We start from the raw sequence: 15,157 nt of genomic DNA, 5'->3' as shown, positions 1-15,157 counted from the left end.
CTCTCAGGACAAATTACAAAGAGCTAAGGAGATTCAACATCACATGAATAGCCTCTGCTCTCACTCTGAGACTGTAAAGTCAAGTCTGAAAAAGGAATATTCTCTATAGAAACATAAATGTTCATATTTTAACATTTTGCTTTGATTTCAATCCAAATATAAATAAATGAATTAAATGTCAAAAATGTCTATTCTAATTTAAACTTCTCTGTACATAACCTAATGTGTAGTGTGTGCTAAAAATCTGTTCATGCTATGTGACTGAATATTCTCTATGCAATGTGTAGGTGTTAAGTAAATGCTATAGTTCATTTGTTATAAACTACTTTTTCCCATTTTAACCTTTTTTAATTGTACATAGAATTTGAAACAATGGCGTGCCATAATTTAATTGGCAGCATCTTTCTTCTTAGGACCACAAATAGTGATACAACTTACAGTGAATGGTGTCTTATATTTGATGAAGTTAGTTTTCAGTATAGTTTAAAATGCAAAACTCTGTCTAGAGTCATAAGGATCTCAAAGATGTGTTAGTATTTATGACTTATTTTAAGAGTAATCTGGAAATTGCTGAAGAAATGCTCCAGAGAAGGCCTGTGCCTGGGAGCAAAGATGATACACATGGTCAGGAGGAGGTAAGTGAGCAAAGAAAATGAGCCTAATGAAAACACTGGTGATGTTAGAGATCTCTGGTATGCTAGAACCCATGAGAAAGATTAATACTAATACTGAGCAGAATAGTAGGTATGATATGTTTTCTAGGTTTTTATCCAAAATTTGACTATGGAAGATGTCTTCTACTTCTAAAAGATTTAGAACCTCATAAGACTCATAGAAAGTAAGTGTGTTTTTAAAATCTTTAAAGCATTTTTGTCACCCTATTTAGATCATCTTTTTTTCCCCTTCCTCTTTAGAGGATCTTAAAATAGCATCAGTTCTTCCATAAATGTTTCCTAGATCTTAAGGGAATAAAGTGAGCGGTCAGTATTATTGAAGATTAAAGCCAACAATTCACTGTTTTTTTTTAAAAAAAAAAGAGGTATAGAGATGTAAATAAGGCTGTTAGCGGGCCTGTAAAAGTGGTTACTTTTTTTTTTTTTTAAGATTTTATTTATTTATTCATGAGAGACACACATAGAGAGAGAAAGAGAGAGAGAGAGAGAGAGGCAGAGACACAGACAGAGGAGAAGCAGGCTCCATGCAGGAAGCCCGATGTGGGACTCGATCCCGTGACTCCAGGATCACGCCCTGCCCGAAGGCAGGCGCCAAACCACTGAGCCACACAGGGATCCCCAAAAGTGGTTACTTTTGAATGAAAACTCTCCTTATTTCCCCTTATCAATATCTTTAAACTTTGCCACAGTAAGTGTATTTGTAGTGGTTTTTTTAAGCAGTAAAGTTTTTTCTTTTTTATAATTAAACAATGGATACTCTAAAGTACAGCTGAAATCTTCAAGGGTGCATTTTCAAGGATACATTTGCTGAATAATTTCATCCAAAAAAGTTACAGGCGCCATCCAGTCCAGTCACAAAGTCCAAGTTAGTAATTCACCATGAAAAAAAAAAAAAAGATGACTCGAATAAAAATCAGAGAAATGAAAGAGGAGATGCTGTAATTATTGCCACAGAAGCAGAAAGGACTGTAAGAGACTATAAACAATTTTATGCCAACCTAGAATAAATGGATTGGGCAACCTAGAATAAATGGATAAACTTTTAGAAATGTACAACCTACCAAGACTAAATAATGACAAAAACCAAAGATCTGAACACAGACCAATTACTAGTAATGAGATTGAATTAGTAATCAAATTCCAACAAACAAAAGTCCAGGAGTAAATAGTTTCACTGGTGGATTCTACTAAACACTCAAAGAGGAATTAATACCAATTCTTCTCCAACTCTTCCAAAAAATAGAAGAGTGGTAAGAACTCTTCCAAACACACTTTACAAGGCCAACATTACCCTGATACTAAAGCCAGACAAGGATGCCACACACACACAAACACATAAGCCAATGTCCTTGATGAATTTAGATGTGAAAATCCTCAACAAAATATTAGCAAACTGAATTCAACAATACATTAAAAAGATCCTACACCATGATCAAATAGGATTTATTCCAGGGATGCAAGGATAGTTCAACATCTGCAAATCAATGTAATAAGCCACATTGACAAAGTGAAGGATTAAAATGACATGAATATCTCATTAGATACAAAAAAAAAAAAAAGAGGCATTTGACAGATGCCTGGGTGGTGCAGTTAGTTAAGTGTTGGACTCTTAGTTTTGCCTCAGGTCATGATCTCAGGGTTGTGTAATTGAACTCCATTTTGGGCTCCATACTAACTGCAGAGTCTGCTTAAGATTCTCTCTCCATTTCCCTCTGACCCCTGCCCCCCACAACATTCTCTCTCTCAAATAAGTAAATATTTTTAAAAAAGCATTTGACAACATTCAACATTTTTTAATGATAAAAACTTTCAACAAAACAGATATAGAAGGATCATACCTCAACATAAAAAGGCCATATATGACAAGCCCATAACTAAACTCATAATGGTAAAAAGCTGAAAGCTTTTCCTCTAAGATTAGGAATAAGAGAAGGATTCAACTCTCACCACTTTTATTCAACACAGTATTAGAAGTCCAGAACAATTAAATGGCAAGAAAAAGAAATTAAAGAAAAGGAAGAAGTAAAACTGACACTATTTGCAGATGACTTGATACTATATATAGAAAACCCTTTAAAAAGTCCATCAAAACACTGCTGGAATAAACAATTCAGTAAAGTTGCACGATACAAAAATGAATTTGCAAAAATCTGCTGTGTTTCTTCACACTAATAGTAAAGTATCAAGAAGAGAATTTAAGGAAACAATCCCATTTACGACTACATCAGAAAAAAATAAAATACTTAGGAATAAATTTAACAAGGAAAAAAGACCAATACACTGAAACTATATAAGACATTGACTAAAGAGATAGAAGGAAACACAAATAAATGGAAGGATATACCATGCTCATGTAGTAGAAGAATTAGCATTGTTAATATGTCCATACTACCAAAAGCAATCTACAGATCCAATACAATCTCTATTAAAATTCCAATGGCATTTTTCACAGAAATAGAAGGAACAACTCTAAAATTTCTGTGGAACTACCAAAAACCCCAAGTAGCTGAAGCAATCAAGAAAGGAGAACAAAGCTGAATAATTTAAACAGTATGGTATTGGCATAAAAACAGACACATCACTCAATAGAACAGAACAGATTGCCCAGAAATAAACCCATGCATATATAGTCAATTACTTTATAACAAAGGAGCGAAGAACATACAATAGGAAAAGGGCAGTCTCTTTAATAAATGATGTTGGGCAAACTAGACAGCCACATGCAAAAGCATGAAACTGGACCACTATTCCACTATTATGTGGAATCTGTACACCGTACACAAAAATGAGCTCAAAATGGATTAAAGACTTGAACATAAGACTTGAAACCATAAAACTATAAGAAAATATAGGTGATAATCTCCTTAATACAGATCTTGGTGATGAGTTCTTTTTAATCTGATACCACAAAGCAAAAGCAACAAAAGCAAACATAAACAAGTAGGATTACATCAAACTAAAAAAACTTCTGCACTGCAAAGGAAACCATCAACAAAATGAAAGGGCAACCTACCAAACAGGAAAAGTATTTGTGAATTATAAATCTGATAAGGGCCTAATATCCAAAATATACAAAGATTTCAAACAAGTCAATAGCAATAAAAAGAAATCCAGTTTAGAATGGGCAGAAGATCTGAACAGACATTTTCTTCAGAGAAGACCTACAGATAACCAACAGGTATATGAAAAGATGCTCAACCCCACTAATCATCAGGAATGTGCAAATCAAAACCACAATGACATATGACCTCACACCTGATAATGGCTATTACAAAAAGACAAGCAATAACAGATGTTAGAATGTGGAGAAAAGGGAACCTTATGCACTGTTGTGGGTGCAGCCACAAAGGAAAGCAGTATGGGGTTTCCTCAAAAAATTAAAAATAGAACTATCACATAATCAGCAATTCCGCTTCTGGGTATTAAAGAAAACAACACTAATTTGAAGTGATATATATATATGTCCATGTTCATTTCAGCATTATGTACAATAGCTAATATGTGGAAACAGTCTGAGAGTCCACCAATGGATGGATACAGAAATTGTGTTGCATATATGCAATTGGAATATTATTCAGCCAACAAAAAGAATGAAATCTTGCCATTTGCAGTAACATGGATGGTCCCTGAGGGCATTATGCTATATGAAATAAGAAAGACAAATACTGTATGACCTCTCATATATGTGGAATCTGAAACAAACCAAGCTCATAGATAGAACAGATTGGTGGTTGCAGGAACCAGGGGATGGGAAGTGAGAAAGATGGGTAAACTGATTTTTGTTGTTGTTGTTTTTAAACAAAAATATACAGTCACACAGAAGATAGTGAGGGCCCACAGACTGATGCAAAAGGAAGAATTCTGCCCTATAACTTGAGAGATGGCAACTTCTTCATGATTTTATGCATTGACAGTGTAAGTATACATGTACAACCTGCTTTCTCCAGCCAGGCCACAGAAAGAGCAATTCAATTAAAAATTTTAGATAAATTTCTTAATCTTGACTTTTCTTTGTTTTTTTAAGATTTTATTTATTTATTCATGAGAGACAGAGAGAGAGAGAGAGAGAGAGAGAGAGAGAATGAGGCAGAGACCCAGGCAGAGGGAGAAGCAGGCTCTATGCAGGAAGCCCGACGTGGGACTCGAACCCAGGTCTCCAGGATCACACCCTGAAGGTGGAGCTAAATCACTGAGCTACCAGGGCTGCCCTTAATCTTGATTTTTCAAAATACAGCACCTGAAGAGTTTTATTTGGAAGCTACTTCAGTCCTTGGAGCATAAACCTCCTTCAGAAGATGTCTTTATCCTACTATAACCAAATTTGTGCCATGTTAAATATATTGATAAGCCATATTTGAAAATAAGTGATGTAATAAATCATCTTTTTTTGCTTAGCTGTTAGCACAGTTCTAGGACACCATGCTTCTTTTACTACACATTGGGTAGAAAATTATATTTCTGCTTTTTATATTACTCAAAAAGTGTCAGCATTATTCAGGTTCTTTGTTTTCTCAAATTGTGTTATTACTACTTTCTGACATACAGTTCTTTCCTCATCTTAGGTATATGTAATTTTATCAGCTTTGCAGGAAAAACAGATACTCTTAAGGATTGAACCGGTATTTGACGAGATAAGCTCACTTTTTTCTCATCCCTAATAATGTTACATTATTGTTAGAAATAGCAGGCTGTTTCTTATAAATTTTAATATACTCTTTCTGTCATCGAATAACACGCAAATTATCCTACCGATAAACCATGGGACTCCGTTCAAACTGTGGATGATGTCTGGTTACTGTATTTTTGCCAGCTAAGTCACAGAAAAATATCATGTGATGGGCAGTAATTCGGTGACTAGGAACCCACACAGAAAAATTAAAAATTAAAAATTAAAAAAAAAATTAAAAAAAGGAATCCACACAGAGTTAGCACCTCTTCATTTATTGCTCAGAGGGCAGCATTCTTTGTAATGACTTCAGAGGGAGGAATGAAAGAGAAGGGAAAGGAGAATTGATTAAATATTTGTGAAGCTGGGTAGTGGAACCTCTCTCAGCCTCAGTTTCCTCCCTGGTAAAATAAGAGATTCCTTCCTCACAAGGTGGTTGACTATTAAGAAGGTTGGTGTTGTTGGAGGAGAACAGTTTGCAAAAAAATACGATAACTATTAGGATTGCATAAATGTGAGTCTTGAGCATGTTAGGAAAGGCCTCATTAAATGTGGTGTTTTAAGCACTGAGGGTTACCTTAACTGGAGAGGTTGGGGACAGACTGAACACTGTTGACCCTAGCCTTACAAATCCAACTCCAGAATTTCCTGGTTTAAGGTAGAGAGGTCTAGCCCATCTCTTTTCCTAGTAAAGGAACTTCCCCTCTAGCAAAGGTGTCTGATGTGGTTGTTGGCACATCATTAGTCCCAGATGTAATGTTCAACTATTTATTAATTGCATCTAAAACCTAGTGCTTGTCACATCATGTGCCCTCCTTAATCAGTAAATCTGGGATCATTTGTGGAAAAGAGGAGGTTAACATTCTCTTGAAGACATTCGGGGAAGCTCTTCCAACTGGGAATTGAGATGGGCAGTGAGCTATGATTTAAACAGCTAATGGGCGTTAACTGAATACGCCACATGGAAAGCTGGCTGGCTGGAATACAGATCAACTCCTCCTATCACTGTACACACCGAAGTCCTGTGAACACCATAGTCCCACACCCCAAGTAAAGTAAGAAAGTTGAAGATAAGAACTTGATGACTCCAGTATCTCAGGGGTAGGAAGATCCGTGGTGGCTGAAAGGATCTGGTCTGTTTTCTGTAAGCAGAGATCCTACTACCATTGTCTTATTTTGTGGCAACAGAGACAAACAAAGGGGAATTTCCTGACCAGTGTGAATGACAAAGAAATGAGGCAAATTATTGAGAAACTGATGGGTGTTCATTGAAGAGCAACAAATATGATTTATAAGCCTGAGGGACTGCCTTCAGAGGAAGATGAAAGAGACAAGTCTCCCAGCTTGACCACCGCTCTAACTAGCAGGGACTGGCTCATCAGCCCTAAGTACTTGGAGGATGTACATAGCAGGAATGGAGAGACATTATTTAGTGTGGTCCAAGGGGTCAGGAGGACGAATGATGGAAATGAAAGTCAAAACAAAGATGATTTAAGCGGCTGAGCAAGTCTCATGCCCTAATGGAGAGATCTATTATAGACTGTGCTGCCCTGTCCCCCGGGAGGTGTGGAAGCCCCATCACTTTTGCCATTTACAATTGGAAAAGGCACTAAAAAGTAGATCAGCATATTGGAGAGGGGAAAAACCACCACATGCCCTCAGAGGATCAGTGGGATGACTTAATAGGTCTTTTCCATCTCAAATTACTGCGATGTGGCTTATGTCCTTGGGGACCTGAGCTGCTAGAATAATTTTCCATCACCTGGGCTGCTTTTCTGTTACTATAGGGCCTCAGTGAAGAAATAATAGGTATCAGAGAGCAGTTTCTGCATTCTAAATAGAAGCCTGCAGCCTACTGATGCTTTAGCGTGAAGGCAGAACTGACTAGGTTAAGTTTTGCGTTGTGACGTCAGCGAGCAGAAGTACCTACGCCTACTGATTGAGACCCAAAACAACGTACAACCGACTGAGACTCAAGACAAAGGGAAAGGAGCTTTGCCACATTTGGATGGTAGTCGCATAAATGAGAAGTTCAAGTAGTTTATTCCCTAGGCTAGGAAAAGAAATGTCCAAATAATTGAACTCTACCTTTAAAAAAAATAGAAAAAAATTACTTGGCCTTCAAAAATGAGTAAGTAACATTTACCGCTTAGGAACTCGAAGGACCCATGTTTTGAATGTTGTTTATACTATATTTCTGTCCACAGCTGCAGTTGCATTAGCAACTGACACATTCTGAAACTTTTGGTGGCCCAGAAGGGCACATGTGGGCTGGAAGCAGTGGCAGTCTGGGGTAACAGCTACAGTGGCTAGGCAGGGGCACGACATGGTCAGATGGAAACTGGGGCAGGCAGGGAAGGGCCGGTGTCACTGTGATTGCTAGAAGGAGCACAGCTGTGACCATAACAACCCCTCTCAGCCAGAGGATGACACAGAAGCAGAAGAACAAAAATGGTAAGAGGATGACAGGAGGGAGAGGCAGTGAGAAAGAAAGCAAAAGAATCTGTTGGGGCAGGGGGGAGGGGGGACCCACAGATGTAAGTTCTTCGCAGGTGGAGAGTATCACAGTTCCTGATAAAAATATTGTGTGTGGTTGGGCGTAAGTTAAACTTGGCGTTCTGGAACACTGAAGTTTGCTACAGATTCAGGGTTTGACTTACACCCGACAGATATAGGTCAACCCTCATCCTGCTGCTCTCAGCAGCTGTAGCCAATGGGAGACAGAGCTGCCCAGCACGCCAGTTTAAGCTGCTGCTAATAGATGGAAATCAACCTAACCCCATTTCCTGCCTTTCTGCTGTCCTCACTTGTCTGTTCATGGCCAATTTAGGTGCAGGCTGGGCCGCTGGCTGGCTGTAACTGCTGGGGGAACGGACAGGGTAGGATCTGCTGCTGGCACATTCCCTTAAATTTATTTAAGTGGAAGATCTGTTTTTAAGTCTCATAAAGGAGACTTGTATTTTACTTGTGTAAAATACAATAAACATTCTCTCATTAGCTTAAGGGCAATCCTAAATTCATAGAGTGATTTTGCTGATCTCTCCCTTCAGTGAAATTTAGAAATGTTTAGGCAGAGGGAAATCGATGACAGAGGCCTGTTTTCAGAAAAGATACAGCGGAGGTTAAATGACTTATCCAAGGTTACTCAGAGAGGTAATGGTAGGGGCAGGAAGAGAATTAAAGGAATAAATAGTTTGAGAATAAATGGGGGAAATTATAAAATTAAATCTGGAGAAGGAACATCATCACTGAATAAAATGGAGTTAGTTAACATCCTCGCCTTGGGTTAAATATCTGTTGGAAATCCCCAGTTCAGTAACATACATTCCTTTACCCTAGGTGTTCAGACTCTTAACTTAAAAGTGAGTTTGGAAGTTTTCCTATGCTCATATTTTTCTTAAATGTCCAGCCTCTTCTCAATGAAAGTGACATTAATTCAAGCTAAATCTGGGCATGTGGCCTTCACTGTTTACCCACTAGGATCAAGAGGCAAGGGACTATAAAGTTGAGTGAGAGGTTGAATTAGAAGGACAAGCTTTATGCTAAATCAGTAGTAGCTACAGATCTTTCGACAGGATTTTATGCCTTGTCTTTTTTTTTTTTTTTTTTTTTCCCTGCATTCTAGGCCAATTGGGCTAATCACCTAGAACTCCTGAAGCAGAGACTTCCATAACTCAGATCTTTGATTTGGACAAATTGCTACTTTCTTTCCATCATTTTAAGATAGCAAACGAATCCCTGAAACTACTTTTGCTACCAGTACTTAAGCTTCCAGAATTCTGACCAAAAAAAAGTTAGCCATGTTCTGAAATAACAGGTTACTTCATGTTCTTTGTGTTTAAGCAAATGAAATTAGGTTGTTAAATAATATTTGGAAAATATTTAAAAGAAAATAAAAAGCACCCATATTTGTACCAGCCAGAGACAACCACAAGAACATTTCTGAGTTTCCTCCTTATTTCTACACACACATATATATTATGAAACTTATTATGTTTGAGATGTTTTTGTATATTGACCAATTGCCCTCCAGAAAGGTTATGTCAATTTATAACCCACTTTCAGTAAGTAATAGAATTTTTTAAAAAGCAAACTTTAAATTTTGGAGTTGAACAATGATACTTTGCTATTTTTATTTTTTTGTATCTTCCTCACTCCTAAGGTTGACCGTTTCTCTCTCACAGTTGTGGCCAGTACTAGTGGACATTATATTTGATTCAACACCAGTGTGGTTTCTGGAATTGACCCCAGTGCCAGGAATGGGTCCTGATTAAAATAAGCCAAGCATGGCAATCCAATTTCTCTTGCTAGTTAGTGAATGGCTCAAAATTAGAACATGGCATTCCTCTGACAGCACATTTGATCCAGCATGGTCCTAAATTGACTCAATAAGGCTGAAGAGAAGGTCTTGGATTTCATTGCTAGGGAAGCGACTATGTCTCTCTTTTTTTTTTTTTTTTTTCTGATAGATGTGAATATGAAAGCATGTTGCTCCCAGTATTAGTTGGGTATCCACTTATGATCCTGAGAGAAGCCATCTTGTCTTTCTAGCTACATGAAATAGTACACTTCTCTATTATTTAGGTCAGTATGATTTGGTGTTTTGATTTTTGCAGTGAGAAGTTGTCCTAACTCTTTCTGTTCTATGGGATTGTTTTGTTTTGATTTTGTCGATTCCTGTTGTGCTTTTATTCTTGGTGTGGCAAGAACTCTACTGAGGGTATAATCCTTATATTATCAATATGTCTCTAATTTCTCACTTATCATTTACTCTTGTTTAATGTACGGAAGATTGTAATTTAAGTCTATTAAATTCATCACTGTTTTTCTTTGTGATATATTCCATTGCTTTTACTTTTATCCATTCATTCATTCAAGAATGTATATATGTGAACTACAAGATGCCAAAACCTATGAGAGGTAATAGACTATACGAAAAAGCCAATAAAGACACAGTCTCTGTTGTTACGGAGTTTGTATTCTAGTGGGGGATTGAGAGTAGGTTAGACATTAACTGAAAAGCCACACACATGAATATGAACTGTTAATGGATAGATCACGCAAAAGGAAAGACAAAATATATAAGAACTTTAATAGGATTAGATCTACTTAGGAAAATCAGGAGAAGCTTCCCTAGGGAAGTGGTGATTGAGCTATGAATGATAAAGAAGTTGGGTAGCCAGGTAAGAATGTTACAGGCAGTGGAAATAGCAGGTGCAAAGGTCCTGCTCAGGGGCAAGCACAAAAAATATGAAGGATTGAAAGAATGTAGTATAGCCCACATCTCGAGAGGGGCTAGATGGAAGATGAAGAGTGGGGGGTGGAAAGTGAGGGGTGGGGGATGCTGACCATGCAGAGCTAATAAGTCTGTGATAAGGAGTTGTTCCTGCTTCCTAAAATCTACAGGAAATCATTAGAGGTGTCATCTTTAACAATCATATTACCCTTGCCTTCAACATCCAATATCAAGTCCTATGAATTTTGTCTTCTAAATATCTCCAGTCTGCTTCAATCCACCTACTTCCTTCCACCATTACCAACACTTTCTTATTCCATTTTATCATCACTTCTGCCTTGACTAATGGAATAGCCATATTAGTGATCTGTTTGTGCCTACCTTTGTCGCAGTCCACTCCATTCCTACATGGCTACAAAAATACAGACCTGACCTTCATACCACTTGATGACACAAAGCATGCTGAAAGAGGACCAGTTTGTTTTTGTTGTTGTTAGTTTGACTTTGGAGAGGTGAAGGTGTGAAATGGGCAGTTTGTGAGTTCAATTTTGGACCTGTTGCATTTGAAATACCCATGGGATGTCCTAGAGAAGAAGCCAAGTAGGAGGTGAATATTAGGTAGGTATCTTCTGTATGCTCATCTAGAGCCACTCTCTACCCTTCTCTACTCTCTGTGTCCAAAGATACTGAGCTGTGTGGAATGCATTAGGATTTCACATGCTCAATGCTCCTGGCTCCCATGGCTTCTAGTTGGGTTTGGCGAATGGGAGGTACAGACAGAAAATTGAAGGAAGAAAATGAGAGCAGAGTATTTATTCCTTATTATTTACATCTTGCATTCTCTCTTCCTCTCCTCCCTCCTTTCCTCACCTCTAAACCCTCCTTTTATTGCCTCTTTCTTCTCTTGCCCTTCTTCCTCCTATTTCTTTTTTCTCTTGTGTGTTTTCTCTCTCTCTCTGTCTCTCATCAGGTAACAATTTCTATCTCCTTGTTTCTTTAGGCCTAAGGCAATAATAGCTTCCTGAGATACTGTATCACCATCCTTCGTTGCTTTCCCTAAACCCTTTGAAGTGCTCCTGTAACTAGAATCTCCTTAACTATACCCATTTTGAGTGTGTCACCTATTTCTTTCAGGAATCCTGACTAATACTGATAGGTAAGAAAATGGTTGGGCTAGAGTTAAATTTGAGTTGCCTGGGCAGAGGTTGTAATTGGAGCCATGGGTATGAATGCAAATACCTTGGGAGACAGTATAGAGAAGGAATGGGCCCTGAAGAACTCAAACATTTAATGGTCTCCAGAGGAAGATAATCCTGCAAAGGAATTGGAGAAGCAGTAGCCAAAGTAAGTGGTAGGAGAAAAATCAGGACAGTGTGTGCATAGAAGCCAAAGGAAGCACTGTGAAGGAAAACAGGGTTTTCCTGTTTTCCTGTAGTCAAGATTATCAATTGGTTCTGCAAAATCACTGGATTAGTGACTTACCCTCTTGTGAACTGTTACATATTTTCTGTGTTCCTTTCTTTATAATGCTTTATTTTTTATATTTATCTAGAATTTCTTTTAGATGTATATGAATATAGTCAAATTTATTTTAAAATACATTTTAAGATGAAAAATTAGCTACCCTTTCTTAGCCATTATTCCAGCATCATTTATTTAATAGTTCATCACATTCTGTTACCATTATATCCTTCATCAAATACTGTTTTTAAAAGAACAAAGAGATGTTTGAGCACTTTCTACTATTTGTTTAAGAGTTTTCTATTTGCATTTATATTGGTTTAGTGGTTGTCACTTTATCTGTCATTTTAGCATCCATTAGAACAAGTCTAACCTTTTAATTCTTAGTTTGCAGAATTCTCTTATCAATAGACATATTTATTCATCTAGATTGACTTTACAACCATTTTATCAATTAAAAATTGAGATTGTTTTTGGAATTTTTACATTTTATTTTCTTATTGACTTGTAATTGACCTATCATATTTTTAGTTTTAGGTATACAACATAATGATTCGATATTTGTACATATTGCAAAATTACCATCACAATAAGTCTGGTTAACATCTGTCACCATAACCTGGTTACAAAAAAATTTGTGTTTGATAATTGTTTGGGATAGTTTTAATCCTGTAAATTAAATCGGGAAGAATTTAAATCTTTATTTAGTCTTTTAGCCAGAAACTTCATAGATAAATCCATTCATCTTCAAATCTTTTTTTTTTTTTTAATTTTTATTTGTTTATGATAGTCACACAGAGAGAGAGAGAGAGAGAGAGTCAGAGACATAGGCAGAGGGAGAAGCAGGCTCCATACACCGGGAGCCTGATTTGGGATTCGATCCCGGGTCTCCAGGATCGCGCCCTGGGCCAAAGGCAGGCGCCAAACCGCTGCGCCACCCAGGGATCCCAATCTTCAAATCTTTTTAACTCTAGGAAAAGCATAGTCACTTTCTTTAAATAACATACATAGTTTGTGAAGGTCCAATTCCAACTATTTTATATTTACATTCTTCTATCTGATGTATCTTAGATATGCTTTGTTAATCTTTCTCTGACTTTTTAAAAAAAGTTTTCCAGTATGAGAGTAATATATGTTTCTGGTAGAAAAAATAAGATCGATCAATAAGGAAAAAAACCTCTTCATATATTATTCTAATAGCCAACACCCAGATCTCAACACTATTAACTTTTTGGTGTACTGATTAAACACTTCCTATATATTTTTATGTATGTGCATTTTTATGTTTCTTATTCAAGTGGGATACTACATTGTTTTGTAACTTCTTTCACCTACTCTACAAGGAACATCTTCTCATATCAGTATGTGCACTTCTAACTTCTCATTCTTCATCAGGTGTTATACAGATGTACTTTATTTAACTGGACTCTGATTGGGGACCTTTGCTGTTTCCAACTTTCCAGCATAAAAGCATGCTGTGATAAACCCCTTTTAACCTCCCCAATTCCAAAGAGCCTTGAAATTTTATTTTTATTAAATATTGAATATATGCAAGAGAATATTTGTAAATAAAAGTTTAAGGGTAAAAAAGTAACAATACAATGATCTCTTACTTGTATACACCCTGTTCTATTTAAGACATAGAACAGTTAAGGGGTGCCTGCGTGGTCAGTTGGTTAAGCCTCTGACTCCTGAGTTTGGCTCATGTCATGATCTCAGGGTTGTGCGATAGAGCCCTGTGTCCAGCTCCATGTTGAGCATGGAGCCTGCTTAGGATTCTCTCTCTTCCTCTCCTTCTGCCCACCCTCCCCACCCCCACCTCATGCTCTGTCTCTTCTCTTTAAAAAAAAAAAAAAGGGATCCCTGGGTTGCGCAGCGGTTTGGCGCCTGCCTTTGGCCCGGGGCGCGATCCTGGAGACCCGGGATCGAATCCCACGTCGGGCTCCCTGCATGGAGCCTGCTCCTCCCTCTGCCTGTGTTTCTGCCTCTCTGTCTCTCTCTGTGTGACTATCATGAATAAATAAAAAAAATAAATAAATAAAATAAAATAAATAAAAAAAAAAGACATAAAACATTTAAGTCCATGTGTCCCTCTCCAATTCTATCCTTCCTTTCTTATCATTCCCTTTATTTTATTTCTTTTTTTTTTTTTTTTTAAATTTTTATTTATTTATGATAGCCACAGAGAGAGAGAGAGGGGCAGAGACACAGACAGAGGGAGAAGCAGGCTCCATGCACCAGGGGCCCGACGTGGGACTCGATCCCGGGTCTCCAGGATCGCGCCCTGGGCCGAAGGCAGGCGCCAAACCGCTGCGCCACCCAGGGATCCCCCTTTATTTTATTTCTGTTTTATCACATGTACATATATACATGAACATATAATATGTAATCAATTTTGCATGTTTTTTTAACTTCATATAATTTGAATTTTGCTATATGGATCTTTCTGTGACTTGCTTTTTCCACTCAATAATATGTTCCTGGGCAGCCCTGGTGGCCTAGCGGTTTGGTGCCACCTTCGGCCCGGGGCGTGATCCTGGAAACCCAGGATCGAGTCCCACATCAGGCTCCCTGCATGGCGCCTGCTTCTCTCCCTTTCCCTCTGCCTGTGTCTCTGCCTCTCTCTCTCTGTCTGTCATGAATAAATAAATAAAATCTTTAAAAATAATAATAATCATCATAATATGTTCCTGAGATTCATTCATGTTTTTGCAAATAACTACAATTCATTCATTTTTATTGCTGTATAGTATTCAATTATATGAACATATCATAATTTTTAATCTATTCTAGTGTTGGTGACTATTTTGGTTATTTCCAGCTTTTGCTGTTACAAGTATGCTACTATGAATATCTTTTGTACCTATCTCTCAATACATGTATACTAGTTTCTATAAGCCAAACATCAGAAAGTGGAATTTCTGAGTCAAAGAGCATATACATTTCAACCTGATAGATGATGCTGAATTATCTTTCAAAGTGGTTGGAATAACTTTATTCTCCCACCAGCAGTTGTATGAGAATTTATTGGTTCCACATCTCTAATTCTTGGTATTTCACACTTAAAACTTTTTGTCAAACTGCTGAGATTGAAATAGTATACCACTGTGGTTTTAACTT

General features: G+C 37.4%; 1 long non-coding RNA gene across 7 annotated transcripts in view; it reads left to right on the top strand.

Moving 5' to 3' along the window:
* LOC106559691 overlaps nt 1–15,157 on the top strand; it is a 104,708-nt gene that overhangs the window by 24,726 nt on the left and 64,825 nt on the right. The window contains exon 1 of one of the 7 annotated variants that reach the window (XR_005369448.1): nt 7,260–7,471. The exons of 5 other annotated variants lie outside the window; for them this stretch is intronic. This is a non-coding gene — a long non-coding RNA (uncharacterized LOC106559691). One more of the 7 variants, XR_005369447.1, reaches the window with a different exon arrangement.

Source organism: Canis lupus, chromosome 14 (assembly GCF_011100685.1).
Source record: "Canis lupus familiaris isolate Mischka breed German Shepherd chromosome 14, alternate assembly UU_Cfam_GSD_1.0, whole genome shotgun sequence".
In the NCBI taxonomy this organism is placed as follows: domain Eukaryota; kingdom Metazoa; phylum Chordata; class Mammalia; order Carnivora; family Canidae; genus Canis; species Canis lupus.
Note: the sequence above shows the minus strand (reverse complement) of the source record. Positions and strands in the feature narration are given on the sequence as shown.